The 20817-nt window shown below is 45.5% G+C and overlaps 35 non-coding genes across 35 annotated transcripts; all 35 read left to right on the forward strand.

Annotated features, from left to right (window-relative positions):
• The first annotated feature begins 200 nt into the window (after positions 1–200).
• trnai-aau (transfer RNA isoleucine (anticodon AAU)) lies at positions 201–274 on the forward strand. The gene has a single exon. It is a non-coding gene; the product is annotated as a tRNA-Ile (tRNA).
• An 82-nt stretch (positions 275–356) lies between these two features.
• trnaf-gaa (transfer RNA phenylalanine (anticodon GAA)) lies at positions 357–429 on the forward strand. The gene has a single exon. It is a non-coding gene; the product is annotated as a tRNA-Phe (tRNA).
• A 1461-nt stretch (positions 430–1890) lies between these two features.
• Positions 1891–1964, forward strand: trnai-aau (transfer RNA isoleucine (anticodon AAU)). The gene has a single exon. It is a non-coding gene; the product is annotated as a tRNA-Ile (tRNA).
• An 82-nt stretch (positions 1965–2046) lies between these two features.
• trnaf-gaa (transfer RNA phenylalanine (anticodon GAA)) lies at positions 2047–2119 on the forward strand. Its single transcript has one exon. It is a non-coding gene; the product is annotated as a tRNA-Phe (tRNA).
• A 961-nt stretch (positions 2120–3080) lies between these two features.
• Positions 3081–3154, forward strand: trnai-aau (transfer RNA isoleucine (anticodon AAU)). The gene has a single exon. It is a non-coding gene; the product is annotated as a tRNA-Ile (tRNA).
• Positions 3155–3236: 82 nt separating this feature from the next.
• On the forward strand, positions 3237–3309 carry trnaf-gaa (transfer RNA phenylalanine (anticodon GAA)). The gene has a single exon. It is a non-coding gene; the product is annotated as a tRNA-Phe (tRNA).
• Positions 3310–4270: 961 nt separating this feature from the next.
• Positions 4271–4344, forward strand: trnai-aau (transfer RNA isoleucine (anticodon AAU)). Its single transcript has one exon. It is a non-coding gene; the product is annotated as a tRNA-Ile (tRNA).
• Positions 4345–5460: 1116 nt separating this feature from the next.
• On the forward strand, positions 5461–5534 carry trnai-aau (transfer RNA isoleucine (anticodon AAU)). The gene has a single exon. It is a non-coding gene; the product is annotated as a tRNA-Ile (tRNA).
• Positions 5535–5616: 82 nt separating this feature from the next.
• Positions 5617–5689, forward strand: trnaf-gaa (transfer RNA phenylalanine (anticodon GAA)). Its single transcript has one exon. It is a non-coding gene; the product is annotated as a tRNA-Phe (tRNA).
• Positions 5690–6650: 961 nt separating this feature from the next.
• Positions 6651–6724, forward strand: trnai-aau (transfer RNA isoleucine (anticodon AAU)). The gene has a single exon. It is a non-coding gene; the product is annotated as a tRNA-Ile (tRNA).
• An 82-nt stretch (positions 6725–6806) lies between these two features.
• On the forward strand, positions 6807–6879 carry trnaf-gaa (transfer RNA phenylalanine (anticodon GAA)). Its single transcript has one exon. It is a non-coding gene; the product is annotated as a tRNA-Phe (tRNA).
• A 961-nt stretch (positions 6880–7840) lies between these two features.
• Positions 7841–7914, forward strand: trnai-aau (transfer RNA isoleucine (anticodon AAU)). The gene has a single exon. It is a non-coding gene; the product is annotated as a tRNA-Ile (tRNA).
• An 82-nt stretch (positions 7915–7996) lies between these two features.
• trnaf-gaa (transfer RNA phenylalanine (anticodon GAA)) lies at positions 7997–8069 on the forward strand. The gene has a single exon. It is a non-coding gene; the product is annotated as a tRNA-Phe (tRNA).
• A 961-nt stretch (positions 8070–9030) lies between these two features.
• trnai-aau (transfer RNA isoleucine (anticodon AAU)) lies at positions 9031–9104 on the forward strand. The gene has a single exon. It is a non-coding gene; the product is annotated as a tRNA-Ile (tRNA).
• An 82-nt stretch (positions 9105–9186) lies between these two features.
• Positions 9187–9259, forward strand: trnaf-gaa (transfer RNA phenylalanine (anticodon GAA)). The gene has a single exon. It is a non-coding gene; the product is annotated as a tRNA-Phe (tRNA).
• Positions 9260–9722: 463 nt separating this feature from the next.
• On the forward strand, positions 9723–9796 carry trnai-aau (transfer RNA isoleucine (anticodon AAU)). Its single transcript has one exon. It is a non-coding gene; the product is annotated as a tRNA-Ile (tRNA).
• Positions 9797–9878: 82 nt separating this feature from the next.
• trnaf-gaa (transfer RNA phenylalanine (anticodon GAA)) lies at positions 9879–9951 on the forward strand. Its single transcript has one exon. It is a non-coding gene; the product is annotated as a tRNA-Phe (tRNA).
• A 463-nt stretch (positions 9952–10414) lies between these two features.
• On the forward strand, positions 10415–10488 carry trnai-aau (transfer RNA isoleucine (anticodon AAU)). The gene has a single exon. It is a non-coding gene; the product is annotated as a tRNA-Ile (tRNA).
• An 82-nt stretch (positions 10489–10570) lies between these two features.
• On the forward strand, positions 10571–10643 carry trnaf-gaa (transfer RNA phenylalanine (anticodon GAA)). Its single transcript has one exon. It is a non-coding gene; the product is annotated as a tRNA-Phe (tRNA).
• Positions 10644–11604: 961 nt separating this feature from the next.
• Positions 11605–11678, forward strand: trnai-aau (transfer RNA isoleucine (anticodon AAU)). The gene has a single exon. It is a non-coding gene; the product is annotated as a tRNA-Ile (tRNA).
• Positions 11679–12794: 1116 nt separating this feature from the next.
• On the forward strand, positions 12795–12868 carry trnai-aau (transfer RNA isoleucine (anticodon AAU)). The gene has a single exon. It is a non-coding gene; the product is annotated as a tRNA-Ile (tRNA).
• Positions 12869–12950: 82 nt separating this feature from the next.
• On the forward strand, positions 12951–13023 carry trnaf-gaa (transfer RNA phenylalanine (anticodon GAA)). Its single transcript has one exon. It is a non-coding gene; the product is annotated as a tRNA-Phe (tRNA).
• A 961-nt stretch (positions 13024–13984) lies between these two features.
• Positions 13985–14058, forward strand: trnai-aau (transfer RNA isoleucine (anticodon AAU)). Its single transcript has one exon. It is a non-coding gene; the product is annotated as a tRNA-Ile (tRNA).
• A 1116-nt stretch (positions 14059–15174) lies between these two features.
• On the forward strand, positions 15175–15248 carry trnai-aau (transfer RNA isoleucine (anticodon AAU)). The gene has a single exon. It is a non-coding gene; the product is annotated as a tRNA-Ile (tRNA).
• An 82-nt stretch (positions 15249–15330) lies between these two features.
• On the forward strand, positions 15331–15403 carry trnaf-gaa (transfer RNA phenylalanine (anticodon GAA)). Its single transcript has one exon. It is a non-coding gene; the product is annotated as a tRNA-Phe (tRNA).
• Positions 15404–16364: 961 nt separating this feature from the next.
• Positions 16365–16438, forward strand: trnai-aau (transfer RNA isoleucine (anticodon AAU)). Its single transcript has one exon. It is a non-coding gene; the product is annotated as a tRNA-Ile (tRNA).
• An 82-nt stretch (positions 16439–16520) lies between these two features.
• Positions 16521–16593, forward strand: trnaf-gaa (transfer RNA phenylalanine (anticodon GAA)). Its single transcript has one exon. It is a non-coding gene; the product is annotated as a tRNA-Phe (tRNA).
• A 463-nt stretch (positions 16594–17056) lies between these two features.
• Positions 17057–17130, forward strand: trnai-aau (transfer RNA isoleucine (anticodon AAU)). Its single transcript has one exon. It is a non-coding gene; the product is annotated as a tRNA-Ile (tRNA).
• An 82-nt stretch (positions 17131–17212) lies between these two features.
• Positions 17213–17285, forward strand: trnaf-gaa (transfer RNA phenylalanine (anticodon GAA)). The gene has a single exon. It is a non-coding gene; the product is annotated as a tRNA-Phe (tRNA).
• Positions 17286–18246: 961 nt separating this feature from the next.
• On the forward strand, positions 18247–18320 carry trnai-aau (transfer RNA isoleucine (anticodon AAU)). The gene has a single exon. It is a non-coding gene; the product is annotated as a tRNA-Ile (tRNA).
• An 82-nt stretch (positions 18321–18402) lies between these two features.
• trnaf-gaa (transfer RNA phenylalanine (anticodon GAA)) lies at positions 18403–18475 on the forward strand. The gene has a single exon. It is a non-coding gene; the product is annotated as a tRNA-Phe (tRNA).
• Positions 18476–18938: 463 nt separating this feature from the next.
• trnai-aau (transfer RNA isoleucine (anticodon AAU)) lies at positions 18939–19012 on the forward strand. Its single transcript has one exon. It is a non-coding gene; the product is annotated as a tRNA-Ile (tRNA).
• An 82-nt stretch (positions 19013–19094) lies between these two features.
• On the forward strand, positions 19095–19167 carry trnaf-gaa (transfer RNA phenylalanine (anticodon GAA)). The gene has a single exon. It is a non-coding gene; the product is annotated as a tRNA-Phe (tRNA).
• Positions 19168–19630: 463 nt separating this feature from the next.
• On the forward strand, positions 19631–19704 carry trnai-aau (transfer RNA isoleucine (anticodon AAU)). Its single transcript has one exon. It is a non-coding gene; the product is annotated as a tRNA-Ile (tRNA).
• An 82-nt stretch (positions 19705–19786) lies between these two features.
• On the forward strand, positions 19787–19859 carry trnaf-gaa (transfer RNA phenylalanine (anticodon GAA)). The gene has a single exon. It is a non-coding gene; the product is annotated as a tRNA-Phe (tRNA).
• Positions 19860–20817: the final 958 nt, after the last annotated feature.

Consider the following 20817-nt stretch of genomic DNA (forward strand, 5'->3'; position numbering starts at 1 on the left):
TGGGCAATGATCCCACTACCTCTCGCATGCTAAGCAAGCACTCTACCATTTGAGCTAATTCCCCATCCTTGTTGATTTGCCACAGGGAGCAACCAAGAGGGTCTAGTCTTGTCAGGCTATACTGTTGGTGTACTTGTTAGTTCTTGCGCCAGCACTGGCCGAGGCTCTGTGCATCCTAAAAATGTCGCTTCGTATCAAGCGGCCGGTTAGCTCAGGTGGTTAGAGCGTGGTGCTAATAACGCCAAGGTCGTGGGTTCGATCCCCGTACTGGCCATGAGGTACATTTTGAGTGTCAAAATCATGAGTCACTTGCATGTGTATGGTCAAGTGTGCCACATAATTAATATTATGGACGTGCCGAAATAGCTCAGTTGGGAGAGCGTTAGACTGAAGATCTAAAGGTCCCTGGTTTGATCCCGGGTTTCGGCATTAGTTGTCGTTCAATCTTTATCCTCTGCTTTGCCTACAAGGAAACTTCGCACAGCTTTTTTTGTGGGCATCAATTGTGTGTGCCTACAGCTCCTCGGAAAGTTAGTCGTGTCATTCTTTTACATCCGACATTGTGACATCAGTGTTACATGAAAGTTGCTTTTCATTGTTACATGACAGTTGGTTGTTGTTAGACAAAGCTGCATGAAGTGTGAACTGGAACGTTCTTGGATCCACAACAAAATGTGTTATTTTGGAGAATGTGGGCATCGATCCCACTACCTCTCGCATGCTAAGCAAGCACTCTACCATTTGAGCTAATTCCCCATCCTTGTTAATTTGCCACAAGCAGCAACCAAGAGGGTCTAGTCTTGTCAGGCTATACTGTTGGTGTACTTGTTAGTTCTTGCGCCAGCACTGGCCGAGGCTCTGTGCATCCTAAAAATGTCGCTTCGTAGCAAGCGGCCAGTTAGCTCAGTTGGTTAGAGCGTGGTGCTAATAACACCAGTTCTATCTTTATCCTCTGCTTTGGCTTCAAGGAAACTTCCCACAGCTTTGTTTGTGGTCATCAACTGTGTGTGCCTACTGCTCCTCTGAAAGTTAGTGAGGTCATTCTTTTTCATCAGGACATTGTGACATCAGTGTTACATGAAAGTTGCTTGTCGTTGTTACATGACAGTAGGTTGTTGTTAGACAAAGCTGCATGAAGTGTGAACTGGAAGGTTCTTGGATCCACAACATAATGTGTTATTTTTGAGAATGTGGGCAATGATCCCACTACCTCTCGCATGCTAAGCAAGCACTCTACCATTTGAGCTAATTCCCCATCCTTGTTAATTTGCCACAAGCAGCAACCAAGAGGGTCTAGTCTTGTCAGGCTATACTGTTGGTGTACTTGTTAGTTCTTGCGCCAGCACTGGCCGAGGCTCTGTGCATCCTAAAAATGTCGCTTCGTAGCAAGCGGCCAGTTAGCTCAGTTGGTTAGAGCGTGGTGCTAATAACGCCAGTTCTATCTTTATCCTCTGCTTTGGCTTCAAGGAAACTTCCCACAGCTTTGTTTGTGGTCATCAACTGTGTGTGCCTACTGCTCCTCTGAAAGTTAGTGAGGTCATTCTTTTTCATCAGGACATTGTGACATCAGTGTTACATGAAAGTTGCTTGTCGTTGTTACATGACAGTAGGTTGTTGTTAGACAAAGCTGCATGAAGTGTGAACTGGAAGGTTCTTGGATCCACAACATAATGTGTTATTTTTGAGAATGTGGGCAATGATCCCACTACCTCTCGCATGCTAAGCAAGCACTCTACCATTTGAGCTAATTCCCCATCCTTGTTGATTTGCCACAGGGAGCAACCAAGAGGGTCTAGTCTTGTCAGGCTATACTGTTGGTGTACTTGTTAGTTCTTGCGCCAGCACTGGCCGAGGCTCTGTGCATCCTAAAAATGTCGCTTCGTATCAAGCGGCCGGTTAGCTCAGTTGGTTAGAGCGTGGTGCTAATAACGCCAAGGTCGTGGGTTCGATCCCCGTACTGGCCATGAGGTACATTTTGAGTGTCAAAATCATGAGTCACTTGCATGTGTATGGTCAAGTGTGCCACATAATTAATATTATTGACGTGCCGAAATAGCTCAGTTGGGAGAGCGTTAGACTGAAGATCTAAAGGTCCCTGGTTTGATCCCGGGTTTCGGCATTAGTTGTCGTTCAATCTTTATCCTCTGCTTTGCCTACAAGGAAACTTCGCACAGCTTTTTTTGTGGGCATCAATTGTGTGTGCCTACAGCTCCTCGGAAAGTTAGTCGTGTCATTCTTTTACATCCGACATTGTGACATCAGTGTTACATGAAAGTTGCTTTTCATTGTTACATGACAGTTGGTTGTTGTTAGACAAAGCTGCATGAAGTGTGAACTGGAACGTTCTTGGATCCACAACAAAATGTGTTATTTTGGAGAATGTGGGCATCGATCCCACTACCTCTCGCATGCTAAGCAAGCACTCTACCATTTGAGCTAATTCCCCATCCTTGTTAATTTGCCACAAGCAGCAACCAAGAGGGTCTAGTCTTGTCAGGCTATACTGTTGGTGTACTTGTTAGTTCTTGCGCCAGCACTGGCCGAGGCTCTGTGCATCCTAAAAATGTCGCTTCGTAGCAAGTGGCCGGTTAGCTCAGTTGGTTAGAGCGTGGTGCTAATAACGCCAGTTCTTTCTTTATCCTCTGCTTTGGCTTCAAGGAAACTTCCCACAGCTTTGTTTGTGGTCATCAACTGTGTGTGCCTACTGCTCCTCTGAAAGTTAGTGAGGTCATTCTTTTTCATCCGACATTGTGACATCAGTGTTACATGAAAGTTGCTTGTCGTTGTTACATGACAGTAGGTTGTTGTTAGACAAAGCTGCATGAAGTGTGAACTGGAAGGTTCTTGGATCCACAACATAATGTGTTATTTTTGAGAATGTGGGCAATGATCCCACTACCTCTCGCATGCTAAGCAAGCACTCTACCATTTGAGCTAATTCCCCATCCTTGTTGATTTGCCACAAGGAGCAACCAAGAGGGTCTAGTCTTGTCAGGCTATACTGTTGGTGTACTTGTTAGTTCTTGCGCCAGCACTGGCCGAGGCTCTGTGCATCCTAAAAATGTCAGTTCATAGCAAGCGGCCGGTTAGCTCAGTTGGTTAGAGCGTGGTGCTAATAACGCCAAGGTCGTGGGTTCGATCCCCGTACTGGCCATGAGGTACATTTTGAGTGTCAAAATCAGGAGTCACTTGCATGTGTATGGTCAAGTGTGCCACATAATTAATATTATTGACGTGCCGAAATAGCTCAGTTGGGAGAGCGTTAGACTGAAGATCTAAAGGTCCCTGGTTCGATCCCGGGTTTCGGCATTAGTTGTCGTTCAATCTTTATCCTCTGCTTTGCCTACAAGGAAACTTCGCACAGCTTTTTTTGTGGGCATCAATTGTGTGTGCCTACAGCTCCTCGGAAAGTTAGTCGTGTCATTCTTTTACATCCGACATTGTGACATCAGTGTTACATGAAAGTTGCTTTTCATTGTTACATGACAGTTGGTTGTTGTTAGACAAAGCTGCATGAAGTGTGAACTGGAACGTTCTTGGATCCACAACAAAATGTGTTATTTTGGAGAATGTGGGCATCAATCCCACTACCTCTCGCATGCTAAGCAAGCACTCTACCATTTGAGCTAATTCCCCATCCTTGTTAATTTGCCACAAGCAGCAACCAAGAGGGTCTAGTCTTGTCAGGCTATACTGTTGGTGTACTTGTTAGTTCTTGCGCCAGCACTGGCCGAGGCTCTGTGCATCCTAAAAATGTCGCTTCGTAGCAAGTGGCCGGTTAGCTCAGTTGGTTAGAGCGTGGTGCTAATAACGCCAGTTCTATCTTTATCCTCTGCTTTGGCTTCAAGGAAACTTCCCACAGCTTTGTTTGTGGTCATCAACTGTGTGTGCCTACTGCTCCTCTGAAAGTTAGTGAGGTCATTCTTTTTCATCCGACATTGTGACATCAGTGTTACATGAAAGTTGCTTGTCGTTGTTACATGACAGTAGGTTGTTGTTAGACAAAGCTGCATGAAGTGTGAACTGGAAGGTTCTTGGATCCACAACATAATGTGTTATTTTTGAGAATGTGGGCAATGATCCCACTACCTCTCGCATGCTAAGCAAGCACTCTACCATTTGAGCTAATTCCCCATCCTTGTTGATTTGCCACAAGGAGCAACCAAGAGGGTCTAGTCTTGTCAGGCTATACTGTTGGTGTACTTGTTAGTTCTTGCGCCAGCACTGGCCGAGGCTCTGTGCATCCTAAAAATGTCAGTTCATAGCAAGCGGCCGGTTAGCTCAGTTGGTTAGAGCGTGGTGCTAATAACGCCAAGGTCGTGGGTTCGATCCCCGTACTGGCCATGAGGTACATTTTGAGTGTCAAAATCAGGAGTCACTTGCATGTGTATGGTCAAGTGTGCCACATAATTAATTTTAGTGACGTGACGAAATAGCTCAGTTGGGAGAGCGTTAGACTGAAGATCTAAAGTTCCCTGGTTCGATCCCGGGTTTCGGCATTAGTTGTCGTTCAATCTTTATCCTCTGCTTTGCCTACAAGGAAACTTCGCACAGCTTTTTTTGTGGGCATCAATTGTGTGTGCCTACAGCTCCTCGGAAAGTTAGTCGTGTCATTCTTTTACATCCGACATTGTGACATCAGTGTTACATGAAAGTTGCTTTTCATTGTTACATGACAGTTGGTTGTTGTTAGACAAAGCTGCATGAAGTGTGAACTGGAACGTTCTTGGATCCACAACAAAATGTGTTATTTTGGAGAATGTGGGCATCGATCCCACTACCTCTCGCATGCTAAGCAAGCACTCTACCATTTGAGCTAATTCCCCATCCTTGTTAATTTGCCACAAGCAGCAACCAAGAGGGTCTAGTCTTGTCAGGCTATACTGTTGGTGTACTTGTTAGTTCTTGCGCCAGCACTGGCCGAGGCTCTGTGCATCCTAAAAATGTCGCTTCGTAGCAAGCGGCCGGTTAGCTCAGTTGGTTAGAGCGTGGTGCTAATAACGCCAGTTCTATCTTTATCCTCTGCTTTGGCTTCAAGGAAACTTCCCACAGCTTTGTTTGTGGTCATCAACTGTGTGTGCCTACTGCTCCTCTGAAAGTTAGTGAGGTCATTCTTTTTCATCCGACATTGTGACATCAGTGTTACATGAAAGTTGCTTGTCGTTGTTACATGACAGTAGGTTGTTGTTAGACAAAGCTGCATGAAGTGTGAACTGGAAGGTTCTTGGATCCACAACATAATGTGTTATTTTTGAGAATGTGGGCAATGATCCCACTACCTCTCGCATGCTAAGCAAGCACTCTACCATTTGAGCTAATTCCCCATCCTTGTTGATTTGCCACAAGGAGCAACCAAGAGGGTCTAGTCTTGTCAGGCTATACTGTTGGTGTACTTGTTAGTTCTTGCGCCAGCACTGGCCGAGGCTCTGTGCATCCTAAAAATGTCGGTTCGTAGCAAGCGGCCGGTTAGCTCAGTTGGTTAGAGCGTGGTGCTAATAACGCCAAGGTCGTGGGTTCGATCCCCGTACTGGCCATGAGGTACATTTTGAGTGTCAAAATCAGGAGTCACTTGCATGTGTATGGTCAAGTGTGCCACATAATTAATATTAGTGATGTGCCGAAATAGCTCAGTTGGGAGAGCGTTAGACTGAAGATCTAAAGGTTCCTGGTTCGATCCCGGGTTTCGGCATTAGTTGTCGTTCAATCTTTATCCTCTGCTTTGCCTACAAGGAAACTTCGCACAGCTTTTTTTGTGGGCATCAATTGTGTGTGCCTACAGCTCCTCGGAAAGTTAGTCGTGTCATTCTTTTACATCCGACATTGTGACATCAGTGTTACATGAAAGTTGCTTTTCATTGTTACATGACAGTTGGTTGTTGTTAGACAAAGCTGCATGAAGTGTGAACTGGAACGTTCTTGGATCCACAACAAAATGTGTTATTTTGGAGAATGTGGGCATCGATCCCACTACCTCTCGCATGCTAAGCAAGCACTCTACCATTTGAGCTAATTCCCCATCCTTGTTAATTTGCCACAAGCAGCAACCAAGAGGGTCTAGTCTTGTCAGGCTATACTGTTGGTGTACTTGTTAGTTCTTGCGCCAGCACTGGCCGAGGCTCTGTGCATCCTAAAAATGTCGCTTCGTAGCAAGTGGCCGGTTAGCTCAGTTGGTTAGAGCGTGGTGCTAATAACGCCAGTTCTATCTTTATCCTCTGCTTTGGCTTCAAGGAAACTTCCCACAGCTTTGTTTGTGGTCATCAACTGTGTGTGCCTACTGCTCCTCTGAAAGTTAGTGAGGTCATTCTTTTTCATCCGACATTGTGACATCAGTGTTACATGAAAGTTGCTTGTCGTTGTTACATGACAGTAGGTTGTTGTTAGACAAAGCTGCATGAAGTGTGAACTGGAAGGTTCTTGGATCCACAACATAATGTGTTATTTTTGAGAATGTGGGCAATGATCCCACTACCTCTCGCATGCTAAGCAAGCACTCTACCATTTGAGCTAATTCCCCATCCTTGTTGATTTGCCACAAGGAGCAACCAAGAGGGTCTAGTCTTGTCAGGCTATACTGTTGGTGTACTTGTTAGTTCTTGCGCCAGCACTGGCCGAGGCTCTGTGCATCCTAAAAATGTCGGTTCGTAGCAAGCGGCCGGTTAGCTCAGTTGGTTAGAGCGTGGTGCTAATAACGCCAAGGTCGTGGGTTCGATCCCCGTACTGGCCATGAGGTACATTTTGAGTGTCAAAATCAGGAGTCACTTGCATGTGTATGGTCAAGTGTGCCACATAATTAATATTAGTGACGTGCCGAAATAGCTCAGTTGGGAGAGCGTTAGACTGAAGATCTAAAGGTTCCTGGTTCGATCCCGGGTTTCGGCATTAGTTGTCGTTCAATCTTTATCCTCTGCTTTGCCTACAAGGAAACTTCGCACAGCTTTTTTTGTGGGCATCAATTGTGTGTGCCTACAGCTCCTCGGAAAGTTAGTCGTGTCATTCTTTTACATCCGACATTGTGACATCAGTGTTACATGAAAGTTGCTTTTCATTGTTACATGACAGTTGGTTGTTGTTAGACAAAGCTGCATGAAGTGTGAACTGGAACGTTCTTGGATCCACAACAAAATGTGTTATTTTGGAGAATGTGGGCATCGATCCCACTACCTCTCGCATGCTAAGCAAGCACTCTACCATTTGAGCTAATTCCCCATCCTTGTTAATTTGCCACAAGCAGCAACCAAGAGGGTCTAGTCTTGTCAGGCTATACTGTTGGTGTACTTGTTAGTTCTTGCGCCAGCACTGGCCGAGGCTCTGTGCATCCTAAAAATGTCGCTTCGTAGCAAGTGGCCGGTTAGCTCAGTTGGTTAGAGCGTGGTGCTAATAACGCCAGTTCTATCTTTATCCTCTGCTTTGGCTTCAAGGAAACTTCCCACAGCTTTGTTTGTGGTCATCAACTGTGTGTGCCTACTGCTCCTCTGAAAGTTAGTGAGGTCATTCTTTTTCATCCGACATTGTGACATCAGTGTTACATGAAAGTTGCTTGTCGTTGTTACATGACAGTAGGTTGTTGTTAGACAAAGCTGCATGAAGTGTGAACTGGAAGGTTCTTGGATCCACAACATAATGTGTTATTTTTGAGAATGTGGGCAATGATCCCACTACCTCTCGCATGCTAAGCAAGCACTCTACCATTTGAGCTAATTCCCCATCCTTGTTGATTTGCCACAAGGAGCAACCAAGAGGGTCTAGTCTTGTCAGGCTATACTGTTGGTGTACTTGTTAGTTCTTGCGCCAGCACTGGCCGAGGCTCTGTGCATCCTAAAAATGTCAGTTCATAGCAAGCGGCCGGTTAGCTCAGTTGGTTAGAGCGTGGTGCTAATAACGCCAAGGTCGTGGGTTCGATCCCCGTACTGGCCGTGAGGTACATTTTGAGTGTCAAAATCAGGAGTCACTTGCATGTGTATGGTCAAGTGTGCCACATAATTAATATTAGTGACGTGCCGAAATAGCTCAGTTGGGAGAGCGTTAGACTGAAGATCTAAAGGTCCCTGGTTCGATCCCGGGTTTCGGCATTAGTTGTCGTTCAATCTTTATCCTCTGCTTTGCCTACAAGGAAACTTCGCACAGCTTTTTTTGTGGGCATCAATTGTGTGTGCCTACAGCTCCTCGGAAAGTTAGTCGTGTCATTCTTTTACATCCGACATTGTGACATCAGTGTTACATGAAAGTTGCTTTTCATTGTTACATGACAGTTGGTTGTTGTTAGACAAAGCTGCATGAAGTGTGAACTGGAACGTTCTTGGATCCACAACAAAATGTGTTATTTTGGAGAATGTGGGCATCAATCCCACTACCTCTCGCATGCTAAGCAAGCACTCTACCATTTGAGCTAATTCCCCATCCTTGTTAATTTGCCACAAGCAGCAACCAAGAGGGTCTAGTCTTGTCAGGCTATACTGTTGGTGTACTTGTTAGTTCTTGCGCCAGCACTGGCCGAGGCTCTGTGCATCCTAAAAATGTCGCTTCGTAGCAAGTGGCCGGTTAGCTCAGTTGGTTAGAGCGTGGTGCTAATAACGCCAGTTCTATCTTTATCCTCTGCTTTGGCTTCAAGGAAACTTCCCACAGCTTTGTTTGTGGTCATCAACTGTGTGTGCCTACTGCTCCTCTGAAAGTTAGTGAGGTCATTCTTTTTCATCCGACATTGTGACATCAGTGTTACATGAAAGTTGCTTGTCGTTGTTACATGACAGTAGGTTGTTGTTAGACAAAGCTGCATGAAGTGTGAACTGGAAGGTTCTTGGATCCACAACATAATGTGTTATTTTTGAGAATGTGGGCAATGATCCCACTACCTCTCGCATGCTAAGCAAGCACTCTACCATTTGAGCTAATTCCCCATCCTTGTTGATTTGCCACAAGGAGCAACCAAGAGGGTCTAGTCTTGTCAGGCTATACTGTTGGTGTACTTGTTAGTTCTTGCGCCAGCACTGGCCGAGGCTCTGTGCATCCTAAAAATGTCACTTCGTAGCAAGCGGCCGGTTAGCTCAGTTGGTTAGAGCGTGGTGCTAATAACGCCAAGGTCGTGGGTTCGATCCCCGTACTGGCCATGAGGTACATTTTGAGTGTCAAAATCAGGAGTCACTTGCATGTGTATGGTCAAGTGTGCCACATAATTAATATTAGTGACGTGCCGAAATAGCTCAGTTGGGAGAGCGTTAGACTGAAGATCTAAAGGTCCCTGGTTCGATCCCGGGTTTCGGCATTAGTTGTCGTTCAATCTTTATCCTCTGCTTTGCCTACAAGGAAACTTCGCACAGCTTTTTTTGTGGGCATCAATTGTGTGTGCCTACAGCTCCTCGGAAAGTTAGTCGTGTCATTCTTTTACATCCGACATTGTGACATCAGTGTTACATGAAAGTTGCTTTTCATTGTTACATGACAGTTGGTTGTTGTTAGACAAAGCTGCATGAAGTGTGAACTGGAACGTTCTTGGATCCACAACAAAATGTGTTATTTTGGAGAATGTGGGCATCGATCCCACTACCTCTCGCATGCTAAGCAAGCACTCTACCATTTGAGCTAATTCCCCATCCTTGTTAATTTGCCACAAGCAGCAACCAAGAGGGTCTAGTCTTGTCAGGCTATACTGTTGGTGTACTTGTTAGTTCTTGCGCCAGCACTGGCCGAGGCTCTGTGCATCCTAAAAATGTCGGTTCGTAGCAAGCGGCCGGTTAGCTCAGTTGGTTAGAGCGTGGTGCTAATAACGCCAAGGTCGTGGGTTCGATCCCCGTACTGGCCATGAGGTACATTTTGAGTGTCAAAATCAGGAGTCACTTGCATGTGTATGGTCAAGTGTGCCACATAATTAATATTAGTGACGTGCCGAAATAGCTCAGTTGGGAGAGCGTTAGACTGAAGATCTAAAGGTCCCTGGTTCGATCCCGGGTTTCGGCATTAGTTGTCGTTCAATCTTTATCCTCTGCGTTGCCTACAAGGAAACTTCGCACAGCTTTTTTTGTGGGCATCAATTGTGTGTGCCTACTGCTCCTCTGAAAGTTAGTGAGGTCATTCTTTTACATCCGACATTGTGACATCAGTGTTACATGAAAGTTGCTTGTCGTTGTTACATGACAGTAGGTTGTTGTTAGACAAAGCTGCATGAAGTGTGAACTGGAAGGTTCTTGGATCCACAACATAATGTGTTATTTTTGAGAATGTGGGCAATGATCCCACTACCTCTCGCATGCTAAGCAAGCACTCTACCATTTGAGCTAATTCCCCATCCTTGTTGATTTGCCACAAGGAGCAACCAAGAGGGTCTAGTCTTGTCAGGCTATACTGTTGGTGTACTTGTTAGTTCTTGCGCCAGCACTGGCCGAGGCTCTGTGCATCCTAAAAATGTCGGTTCGTAGCAAGCGGCCGGTTAGCTCAGTTGGTTAGAGCTTGGTGCTAATAACGCCAAGGTCGTGGGTTCGATCCCCGTACTGGCCATGAGGTACATTTTGAGTGTCAAAATCAGGAGTCACTTGCATGTGTATGGTCAAGTGTGCCACATAATTAATATTAGTGAAGTGCCGAAATAGCTCAGTTGGGAGAGCGTTAGACTGAAGATCTAAAGGTCCCTGGTTCGATCCCGGGTTTCGGCATTAGTTGTCGTTCAATCTTTATCCTCTGCTTTGCCTACAAGGAAACTTCGCACAGCTTTTTTTGTGGGCATCAATTGTGTGTGCCTACAGCTCCTCGGAAAGTTAGTCGTGTCATTCTTTTACATCCGACATTGTGACATCAGTGTTACATGAAAGTTGCTTTTCATTGTTACATGACAGTTGGTTGTTGTTAGACAAAGCTGCATGAAGTGTGAACTGGAACGTTCTTGGATCCACAACAAAATGTGTTATTTTGGAGAATGTGGGCATCGATCCCACTACCTCTCGCATGCTAAGCAAGCACTCTACCATTTGAGCTAATTCCCCATCCTTGTTAATTTGCCACAAGCAGCAACCAAGAGGGTCTAGTCTTGTCAGGCTATACTGTTGGTGTACTTGTTAGTTCTTGCGCCAGCACTGGCCGAGGCTCTGTGCATCCTAAAAATGTCGCTTCGTAGCAAGCGGCCGGTTAGCTCAGTTGGTTAGAGCGTGGTGCTAATAACGCCAGTTCTATCTTTATCCTCTGCTTTGGCTTCAAGGAAACTTCCCACAGCTTTGTTTGTGGTCATCAACTGTGTGTGCCTACTGCTCCTCTGAAAGTTAGTGAGGTCATTCTTTTTCATCCGACATTGTGACATCAGTGTTACATGAAAGTTGCTTGTCGTTGTTACATGACAGTAGGTTGTTGTTAGACAAAGCTGCATGAAGTGTGAACTGGAAGGTTCTTGGATCCACAACATAATGTGTTATTTTTGAGAATGTGGGCAATGATCCCACTACCTCTCGCATGCTAAGCAAGCACTCTACCATTTGAGCTAATTCCCCATCCTTGTTGATTTGCCACAAGGAGCAACCAAGAGGGTCTAGTCTTGTCAGGCTATACTGTTGGTGTACTTGTTAGTTCTTGCGCCAGCACTGGCCGAGGCTCTGTGCATCCTAAAAATGTCGGTTCGTAGCAAGCGGCCGGTTAGCTCAGTTGGTTAGAGCGTGGTGCTAATAACGCCAAGGTCGTGGGTTCGATCCCCGTACTGGCCATGAGGTACATTTTGAGTGTCAAAATCAGGAGTCACTTGCATGTGTATGGTCAAGTGTGCCACATAATTAATATTAGTGACGTGCAGAAATAGCTCAGTTGGGAGAGCGTTAGACTGAAGATCTAAAGGTCCCTGGTTCGATCCCGGGTATCGGCATTAGTTGTCGTTCAATCTTTATCCTCTGCTTTGCCTACAAGGAAACTTCGCACAGCTTTTTTTGTGGGCATCAATTGTGTGTGCCTACAGCTCCTCGGAAAGTTAGTCGTGTCATTCTTTTACATCCGACATTGTGACATCAGTGTTACATGAAAGTTGCTTTTCATTGTTACATGACAGTTGGTTGTTGTTAGACAAAGCTGCATGAAGTGTGAACTGGAACGTTCTTGGATCCACAACAAAATGTGTTATTTTGGAGAATGTGGGCATCGATCCCACTACCTCTCGCATGCTAAGCAAGCACTCTACCATTTGAGCTAATTCCCCATCCTTGTTAATTTGCCACAAGCAGCAACCAAGAGGGTCTAGTCTTGTCAGGCTATACTGTTGGTGTACTTGTTAGTTCTTGCGCCAGCACTGGCCGAGGCTCTGTGCATCCTAAAAATGTCGCTTCGTAGCAAGCGGCCGGTTAGCTCAGTTGGTTAGAGCGTGGTGCTAATAACGCCAGTTCTATCTTTATCCTCTGCTTTGGCTTCAAGGAAACTTCCCACAGCTTTGTTTGTGGTCATCAACTGTGTGTGCCTACTGCTCCTCTGAAAGTTAGTGAGGTCATTCTTTTTCATCCGACATTGTGACATCAGTGTTACATGAAAGTTGCTTGTCGTTGTTACATGACAGTAGGTTGTTGTTAGACAAAGCTGCATGAAGTGTGAACTGGAAGGTTCTTGGATCCACAACATAATGTGTTATTTTTGAGAATGTGGGCAATGATCCCACTACCTCTCGCATGCTAAGCAAGCACTCTACCATTTGAGCTAATTCCCCATCCTTGTTGATTTGCCACAAGGAGCAACCAAGAGGGTCTAGTCTTGTCAGGCTATACTGTTGGTGTACTTGTTAGTTCTTGCGCCAGCACTGGCCGAGGCTCTGTGCATCCTAAAAATGTCGGTTCGTAGCAAGCGGCCGGTTAGCTCAGTTGGTTAGAGCGTGGTGCTAATAACGCCAAGGTCGTGGGTTCGATCCCCGTACTGGCCATGAGGTACATTTTGAGTGTCAAAATCAGGAGTCACTTGCATGTGTATGGTCAAGTGTGCCACATAATTAATATTAGTGACGTGCCGAAATAGCTCAGTTGGGAGAGCGTTAGACTGAAGATCTAAAGGTCCCTGGTTCGATCCCGGGTTTCGGCATTAGTTGTCGTTCAATCTTTATCCTCTGCTTTGCCTACAAGGAAACTTCGCACAGCTTTTTTTGTGGGCATCAATTGTGTGTGCCTACAGCTCCTCGGAAAGTTAGTCGTGTCATTCTTTTACATCCGACATTGTGACATCAGTGTTACATGAAAGTTGCTTTTCATTGTTACATGACAGTTGGTTGTTGTTAGACAAAGCTGCATGAAGTGTGAACTGGAACGTTCTTGGATCCACAACAAAATGTGTTATTTTGGAGAATGTGGGCATCGATCCCACTACCTCTCGCATGCTAAGCAAGCACTCTACCATTTGAGCTAATTCCCCATCCTTGTTAATTTGCCACAAGCAGCAACCAAGAGGGTCTAGTCTTGTCAGGCTATACTGTTGGTGTACTTGTTAGTTCTTGCGCCAGCACTGGCCGAGGCTCTGTGCATCCTAAAAATGTCGCTTCGTAGCAAGCGGCCGGTTAGCTCAGTTGGTTAGAGCGTGGTGCTAATAACGCCAGTTCTATCTTTATCCTCTGCTTTGGCTTCAAGGAAACTTCCCACAGCTTTGTTTGTGGTCATCAACTGTGTGTGCCTACTGCTCCTCTGAAAGTTAGTGAGGTCATTCTTTTTCATCCGACATTGTGACATCAGTGTTACATGAAAGTTGCTTGTCGTTGTTACATGACAGTAGGTTGTTGTTAGACAAAGCTGCATGAAGTGTGAACTGGAAGGTTCTTGGATCCACAACATAATGTGTTATTTTTGAGAATGTGGGCAATGATCCCACTACCTCTCGCATGCTAAGCAAGCACTCTACCATTTGAGCTAATTCCCCATCCTTGTTGATTTGCCACAAGGAGCAACCAAGAGGGTCTAGTCTTGTCAGGCTATACTGTTGGTGTACTTGTTAGTTCTTGCGCCAGCACTGGCCGAGGCTCTGTGCATCCTAAAAATGTCGGTTCGTAGCAAGCGGCCGGTTAGCTCAGTTGGTTAGAGCGTGGTGCTAATAACGCCAAGGTCGTGGGTTCGATCCCCGTACTGGCCATGAGGTACATTTTGAGTGTCAAAATCAGGAGTCACTTGCATGTGTATGGTCAAGTGTGCCACATAATTAATATTAGTGACGTGCAGAAATAGCTCAGTTGGGAGAGCGTTAGACTGAAGATCTAAAGGTCCCTGGTTCGATCCCGGGTATCGGCATTAGTTGTCGTTCAATCTTTATCCTCTGCTTTGCCTACAAGGAAACTTCGCACAGCTTTTTTTGTGGGCATCAATTGTGTGTGCCTACAGCTCCTCGGAAAGTTAGTCGTGTCATTCTTTTACATCCGACATTGTGACATCAGTGTTACATGAAAGTTGCTTTTCATTGTTACATGACAGTTGGTTGTTGTTAGACAAAGCTGCATGAAGTGTGAACTGGAACGTTCTTGGATCCACAACAAAATGTGTTATTTTGGAGAATGTGGGCATCGATCCCACTACCTCTCGCATGCTAAGCAAGCACTCTACCATTTGAGCTAATTCCCCATCCTTGTTAATTTGCCACAAGCAGCAACCAAGAGGGTCTAGTCTTGTCAGGCTATACTGTTGGTGTACTTGTTAGTTCTTGCGCCAGCACTGGCCGAGGCTCTGTGCATCCTAAAAATGTCGCTTCGTAGCAAGCGGCCGGTTAGCTCAGTTGGTTAGAGCGTGGTGCTAATAACGCCAGTTCTATCTTTATCCTCTGCTTTGGCTTCAAGGAAACTTCCCACAGCTTTGTTTGTGGTCATCAACTGTGTGTGCCTACTGCTCCTCTGAAAGTTAGTGAGGTCATTCTTTTTCATCCGACATTGTGACATCAGTGTTACATGAAAGTTGCTTGTCGTTGTTACATGACAGTAGGTTGTTGTTAGACAAAGCTGCATGAAGTGTGAACTGGAAGGTTCTTGGATCCACAACATAATGTGTTATTTTTGAGAATGTGGGCAATGATCCCACTACCTCTCGCATGCTAAGCAAGCACTCTACCATTTGAGCTAATTCCCCATCCTTGTTGATTTGCCACAAGGAGCAACCAAGAGGGTCTAGTCTTGTCAGGCTATACTGTTGGTGTACTTGTTAGTTCTTGCGCCAGCACTGGCCGAGGCTCTGTGCATCCTAAAAATGTCGGTTCGTAGCAAGCGGCCGGTTAGCTCAGTTGGTTAGAGCGTGGTGCTAATAACGCCAAGGTCGTGGGTTCGATCCCCGTACTGGCCATGAGGTACATTTTGAGTGTCAAAATCAGGAGTCACTTGCATGTGTATGGTCAAGTGTGCCACATAATTAATATTAGTGACGTGCCGAAATAGCTCAGTTGGGAGAGCGTTAGACTGAAGATCTAAAGGTCCCTGGTTCGATCCCGGGTTTCGGCATTAGTTGTCGTTCAATCTTTATCCTCTGCTTTGCCTACAAGGAAACTTCGCACAGCTTTTTTTGTGGGCATCAATTGTGTGTGCCTACAGCTCCTCGGAAAGTTAGTCGTGTCATTCTTTTACATCCGACATTGTGACATCAGTGTTACATGAAAGTTGCTTTTCATTGTTACATGACAGTTGGTTGTTGTTAGACAAAGCTGCATGAAGTGTGAACTGGAACGTTCTTGGATCCACAACAAAATGTGTTATTTTGGAGAATGTGGGCATCGATCCCACTACCTCTCGCATGCTAAGCAAGCACTCTACCATTTGAGCTAATTCCCCATCCTTGTTAATTTGCCACAAGCAGCAACCAAGAGGGTCTAGTCTTGTCAGGCTATACTGTTGGTGTACTTGTTAGTTCTTGCGCCAGCACTGGCCGAGGCTCTGTGCATCCTAAAAATGTCGCTTCGTAGCAAGCGGCCGGTTAGCTCAGTTGGTTAGAGCGTGGTGCTAATAACGCCAGTTCTATCTTTATCCTCTGCTTTGGCTTCAAGGAAACTTCCCACAGCTTTGTTTGTGGTCATCAACTGTGTGTGCCTACTGCTCCTCTGAAAGTTAGTGAGGTCATTCTTTTTCATCCGACATTGTGACATCAGTGTTACATGAAAGTTGCTTGTCGTTGTTACATGACAGTTGGTTGTTGTTAGACAAAGCTGCATGAAGTGTGAACTGGAACGTTCTTGGATCCACAACATAATGTGTTATTTTTGAGAATGTGGGCAATGATCCCACTACCTCTCGCATGCTAAGCAAGCACTCTACCATTTGAGCTAATTCCCCATCCTTGTTGATTTGCCACAAGGAGCAACCAAGAGGGTCTAGTCTTGTCAGGCTATACTGTTGGTGTACTTGTTAGTTCTTGCGCCAGCACTGGCCGAGGCTCTGTGCATCCTAAAAATGTCGGTTCGTAGCAAGCGGCCGGTTAGCTCAGTTGGTTAGAGCGTGGTGCTAATAACGCCAAGGTCGTGGGTTCGATCCCCGTACTGGCCATGAGGTACATTTTGAGTGTCAAAATCAGGAGTCACTTGCATGTGTATGGTCAAGTGTGCCACATAATTAATATTAGTGACGTGCCGAAATAGCTCAGTTGGGAGAGCGTTAGACTGAAGATCTAAAGGTCCCTGGTTCGATCCCGGGTTTCGGCATTAGTTGTCGTTCAATCTTTATCCTCTGCTTTGCCTACAAGGAAACTTCGCACAGCTTTTTTTGTGGGCATCAATTGTGTGTGCCTACAGCTCCTCGGAAAGTTAGTCGTGTCATTCTTTTACATCCGACATTGTGACATCAGTGTTACATGAAAGTTGCTTTTCATTGTTACATGACAGTTGGTTGTTGTTAGACAAAGCTGCATGAAGTGTGAACTGGAACGTTCTTGGATCCACAACAAAATGTGTTATTTTGGAGAATGTGGGCATCGATCCCACTACCTCTCGCATGCTAAGCAAGCACTCTACCATTTGAGCTAATTCCCCATCCTTGTTAATTTGCCACAAGCAGCAACCAAGAGGGTCTAGTCTTGTCAGGCTATACTGTTGGTGTACTTGTTAGTTCTTGCGCCAGCACTGGCCGAGGCTCTGTGCATCCTAAAAATGTCGCTTCGTAGCAAGCGGCCGGTTAGCTCAGTTGGTTAGAGCGTGGTGCTAATAACGCCAAGGTCGTGGGTTCGATCCCCGTACTGGCCATGAGGTACATTTTGAGTGTCAAAATCAGGAGTCACTTGCATGTGTATGGTCAAGTGTGCCACATAATTAATATTAGTGACGTGCCGAAATAGCTCAGTTGGGAGAGCGTTAGACTGAAGATCTAAAGGTCCCTGGTTCGATCCCGGGTTTCGGCATTAGTTGTCGTTCAATCTTTATCCTCTGCTTTGCCTACAAGGAAACTTCGCACAGCTTTTTTTGTGGGCATCAATTGTGTGTGCCTACAGCTCCTCGGAAAGTTAGTCGTGTCATTCTTTTACATCCGACATTGTGACATCAGTGTTACATGAAAGTTGCTTTTCATTGTTACATGACAGTTGGTTGTTGTTAGACAAAGCTGCATGAAGTGTGAACTGGAACGTTCTTGGATCCACAACAAAATGTGTTATTTTGGAGAATGTGGGCATCGATCCCACTACCTCTCGCATGCTAAGCAAGCACTCTACCATTTGAGCTAATTCCCCATCCTTGTTAATTTGCCACAAGCAGCAACCAAGAGGGTCTAGTCTTGTCAGGCTATACTGTTGGTGTACTTGTTAGTTCTTGCGCCAGCACTGGCCGAGGCTCTGTGCATCCTAAAAATGTCGCTTCGTAGCAAGCGGCCGGTTAGCTCAGTTGGTTAGAGCGTGGTGCTAATAACGCCAGTTCTATCTTTATCCTCTGCTTTGGCTTCAAGGAAACTTCCCACAGCTTTGTTTGTGGTCATCAACTGTGTGTGCCTACTGCTCCTCTGAAAGTTAGTGAGGTCATTCTTTTTCATCCGACATTGTGACATCAGTGTTACATGAAAGTTGCTTGTCGTTGTTACATGACAGTAGGTTGTTGTTAGACAAAGCTGCATGAAGTGTGAACTGGAAGGTTCTTGGATCCACAACATAATGTGTTATTTTTGAGAATGTGGGCAATGATCCCACTACCTCTCGCATGCTAAGCAAGCACTCTACCATTTGAGCTAATTCCCCATCCTTGTTGATTTGCCACAAGGAGCAACCAAGAGGGTCTAGTCTTGTCAGGCTATACTGTTGGTGTACTTGTTAGTTCTTGCGCCAGCACTGGCCGAGGCTCTGTGCATCCTAAAAATGTCGGTTCGTAGCAAGCGGCCGGTTAGCTCAGTTGGTTAGAGCGTGGTGCTAATAACGCCAAGGTCGTGGGTTCGATCCCCGTACTGGCCATGAGGTACATTTTGAGTGTCAAAATCAGGAGTCACTTGCATGTGTATGGTCAAGTGTGCCACATAATTAATATTAGTGACGTGCCGAAATAGCTCAGTTGGGAGAGCGTTAGACTGAAGATCTAAAGGTCCCTGGTTCGATCCCGGGTTTCGGCATTAGTTGTCGTTCAATCTTTATCCTCTGCTTTGCCTACAAGGAAACTTCGCACAGCTTTTTTTGTGGGCATCAATTGTGTGTGCCTACAGCTCCTCGGAAAGTTAGTCGTGTCATTCTTTTACATCCGACATTGTGACATCAGTGTTACATGAAAGTTGCTTTTCATTGTTACATGACAGTTGGTTGTTGTTAGACAAAGCTGCATGAAGTGTGAACTGGAACGTTCTTGGATCCACAACAAAATGTGTTATTTTGGAGAATGTGGGCATCGATCCCACTACCTCTCGCATGCTAAGCAAGCACTCTACCATTTGAGCTAATTCCCCATCCTTGTTAATTTGCCACAAGCAGCAACCAAGAGGGTCTAGTCTTGTCAGGCTATACTGTTGGTGTACTTGTTAGTTCTTGCGCCAGCACTGGCCGAGGCTCTGTGCATCCTAAAAATGTCGCTTCGTAGCAAGCGGCCGGTTAGCTCAGTTGGTTAGAGCGTGGTGCTAATAACGCCAAGGTCGTGGGTTCGATCCCCGTACTGGCCATGAGGTACATTTTGAGTGTCAAAATCAGGAGTCACTTGCATGTGTATGGTCAAGTGTGCCACATAATTAATATTAGTGACGTGCCGAAATAGCTCAGTTGGGAGAGCGTTAGACTGAAGATCTAAAGGTCCCTGGTTCGATCCCGGGTTTCGGCATTAGTTGTCGTTCAATCTTTATCCTCTGCGTTGCCTACAAGGAAACTTCGCACAGCTTTTTTTGTGGGCATCAATTGTGTGTGCCTACTGCTCCTCTGAAAGTTAGTGAGGTCATTCTTTTACATCCGACATTGTGACATCAGTGTTACATGAAAGTTGCTTGTCGTTGTTACATGACAGTAGGTTGTTGTTAGACAAAGCTGCATGAAGTGTGAACTGGAAGGTTCTTGGATCCACAACATAATGTGTTATTTTTGAGAATGTGGGCAATGATCCCACTACCTCTCGCATGCTAAGCAAGCACTCTACCATTTGAGCTAATTCCCCATCCTTGTTGATTTGCCACAAGGAGCAACCAAGAGGGTCTAGTCTTGTCAGGCTATACTGTTGGTGTACTTGTTAGTTCTTGCGCCAGCACTGGCCGAGGCTCTGTGCATCCTAAAAATGTCGGTTCGTAGCAAGCGGCCGGTTAGCTCAGTTGGTTAGAGCTTGGTGCTAATAACGCCAAGGTCGTGGGTTCGATCCCCGTACTGGCCATGAGGTACATTTTGAGTGTCAAAATCAGGAGTCACTTGCATGTGTATGGTCAAGTGTGCCACATAATTAATATTAGTGAAGTGCCGAAATAGCTCAGTTGGGAGAGCGTTAGACTGAAGATCTAAAGGTCCCTGGTTCGATCCCGGGTTTCGGCATTAGTTGTCGTTCAATCTTTATCCTCTGCTTTGCCTACAAGGAAACTTCGCACAGCTTTTTTTGTGGGCATCAATTGTGTGTGCCTACAGCTCCTCGGAAAGTTAGTCGTGTCATTCTTTTACATCCGACATTGTGACATCAGTGTTACATGAAAGTTGCTTTTCATTGTTACATGACAGTTGGTTGTTGTTAGACAAAGCTGCATGAAGTGTGAACTGGAACGTTCTTGGATCCACAACAAAATGTGTTATTTTGGAGAATGTGGGCATCGATCCCACTACCTCTCGCATGCTAAGCAAGCACTCTACCATTTGAGCTAATTCCCCATCCTTGTTAATTTGCCACAAGCAGCAACCAAGAGGGTCTAGTCTTGTCAGGCTATACTGTTGGTGTACTTGTTAGTTCTTGCGCCAGCACTGGCCGAGGCTCTGTGCATCCTAAAAATGTCGCTTCGTAGCAAGCGGCCGGTTAGCTCAGTTGGTTAGAGCGTGGTGCTAATAACGCCAGTTCTATCTTTATCCTCTGCTTTGGCTTCAAGGAAACTTCCCACAGCTTTGTTTGTGGTCATCAACTGTGTGTGCCTACTGCTCCTCTGAAAGTTAGTGAGGTCATTCTTTTTCATCCGACATTGTGACATCAGTGTTACATGAAAGTTGCTTGTCGTTGTTACATGACAGTAGGTTGTTGTTAGACAAAGCTGCATGAAGTGTGAACTGGAAGGTTCTTGGATCCACAACATAATGTGTTATTTTTGAGAATGTGGGCAATGATCCCACTACCTCTCGCATGCTAAGCAAGCACTCTACCATTTGAGCTAATTCCCCATCCTTGTTGATTTGCCACAAGGAGCAACCAAGAGGGTCTAGTCTTGTCAGGCTATACTGTTGGTGTACTTGTTAGTTCTTGCGCCAGCACTGGCCGAGGCTCTGTGCATCCTAAAAATGTCGGTTCGTAGCA

This window comes from Salvelinus fontinalis, unplaced genomic scaffold (genome assembly GCF_029448725.1).
Source record: "Salvelinus fontinalis isolate EN_2023a unplaced genomic scaffold, ASM2944872v1 scaffold_0764, whole genome shotgun sequence".
Lineage (NCBI taxonomy): Eukaryota > Metazoa > Chordata > Actinopteri > Salmoniformes > Salmonidae > Salvelinus > Salvelinus fontinalis.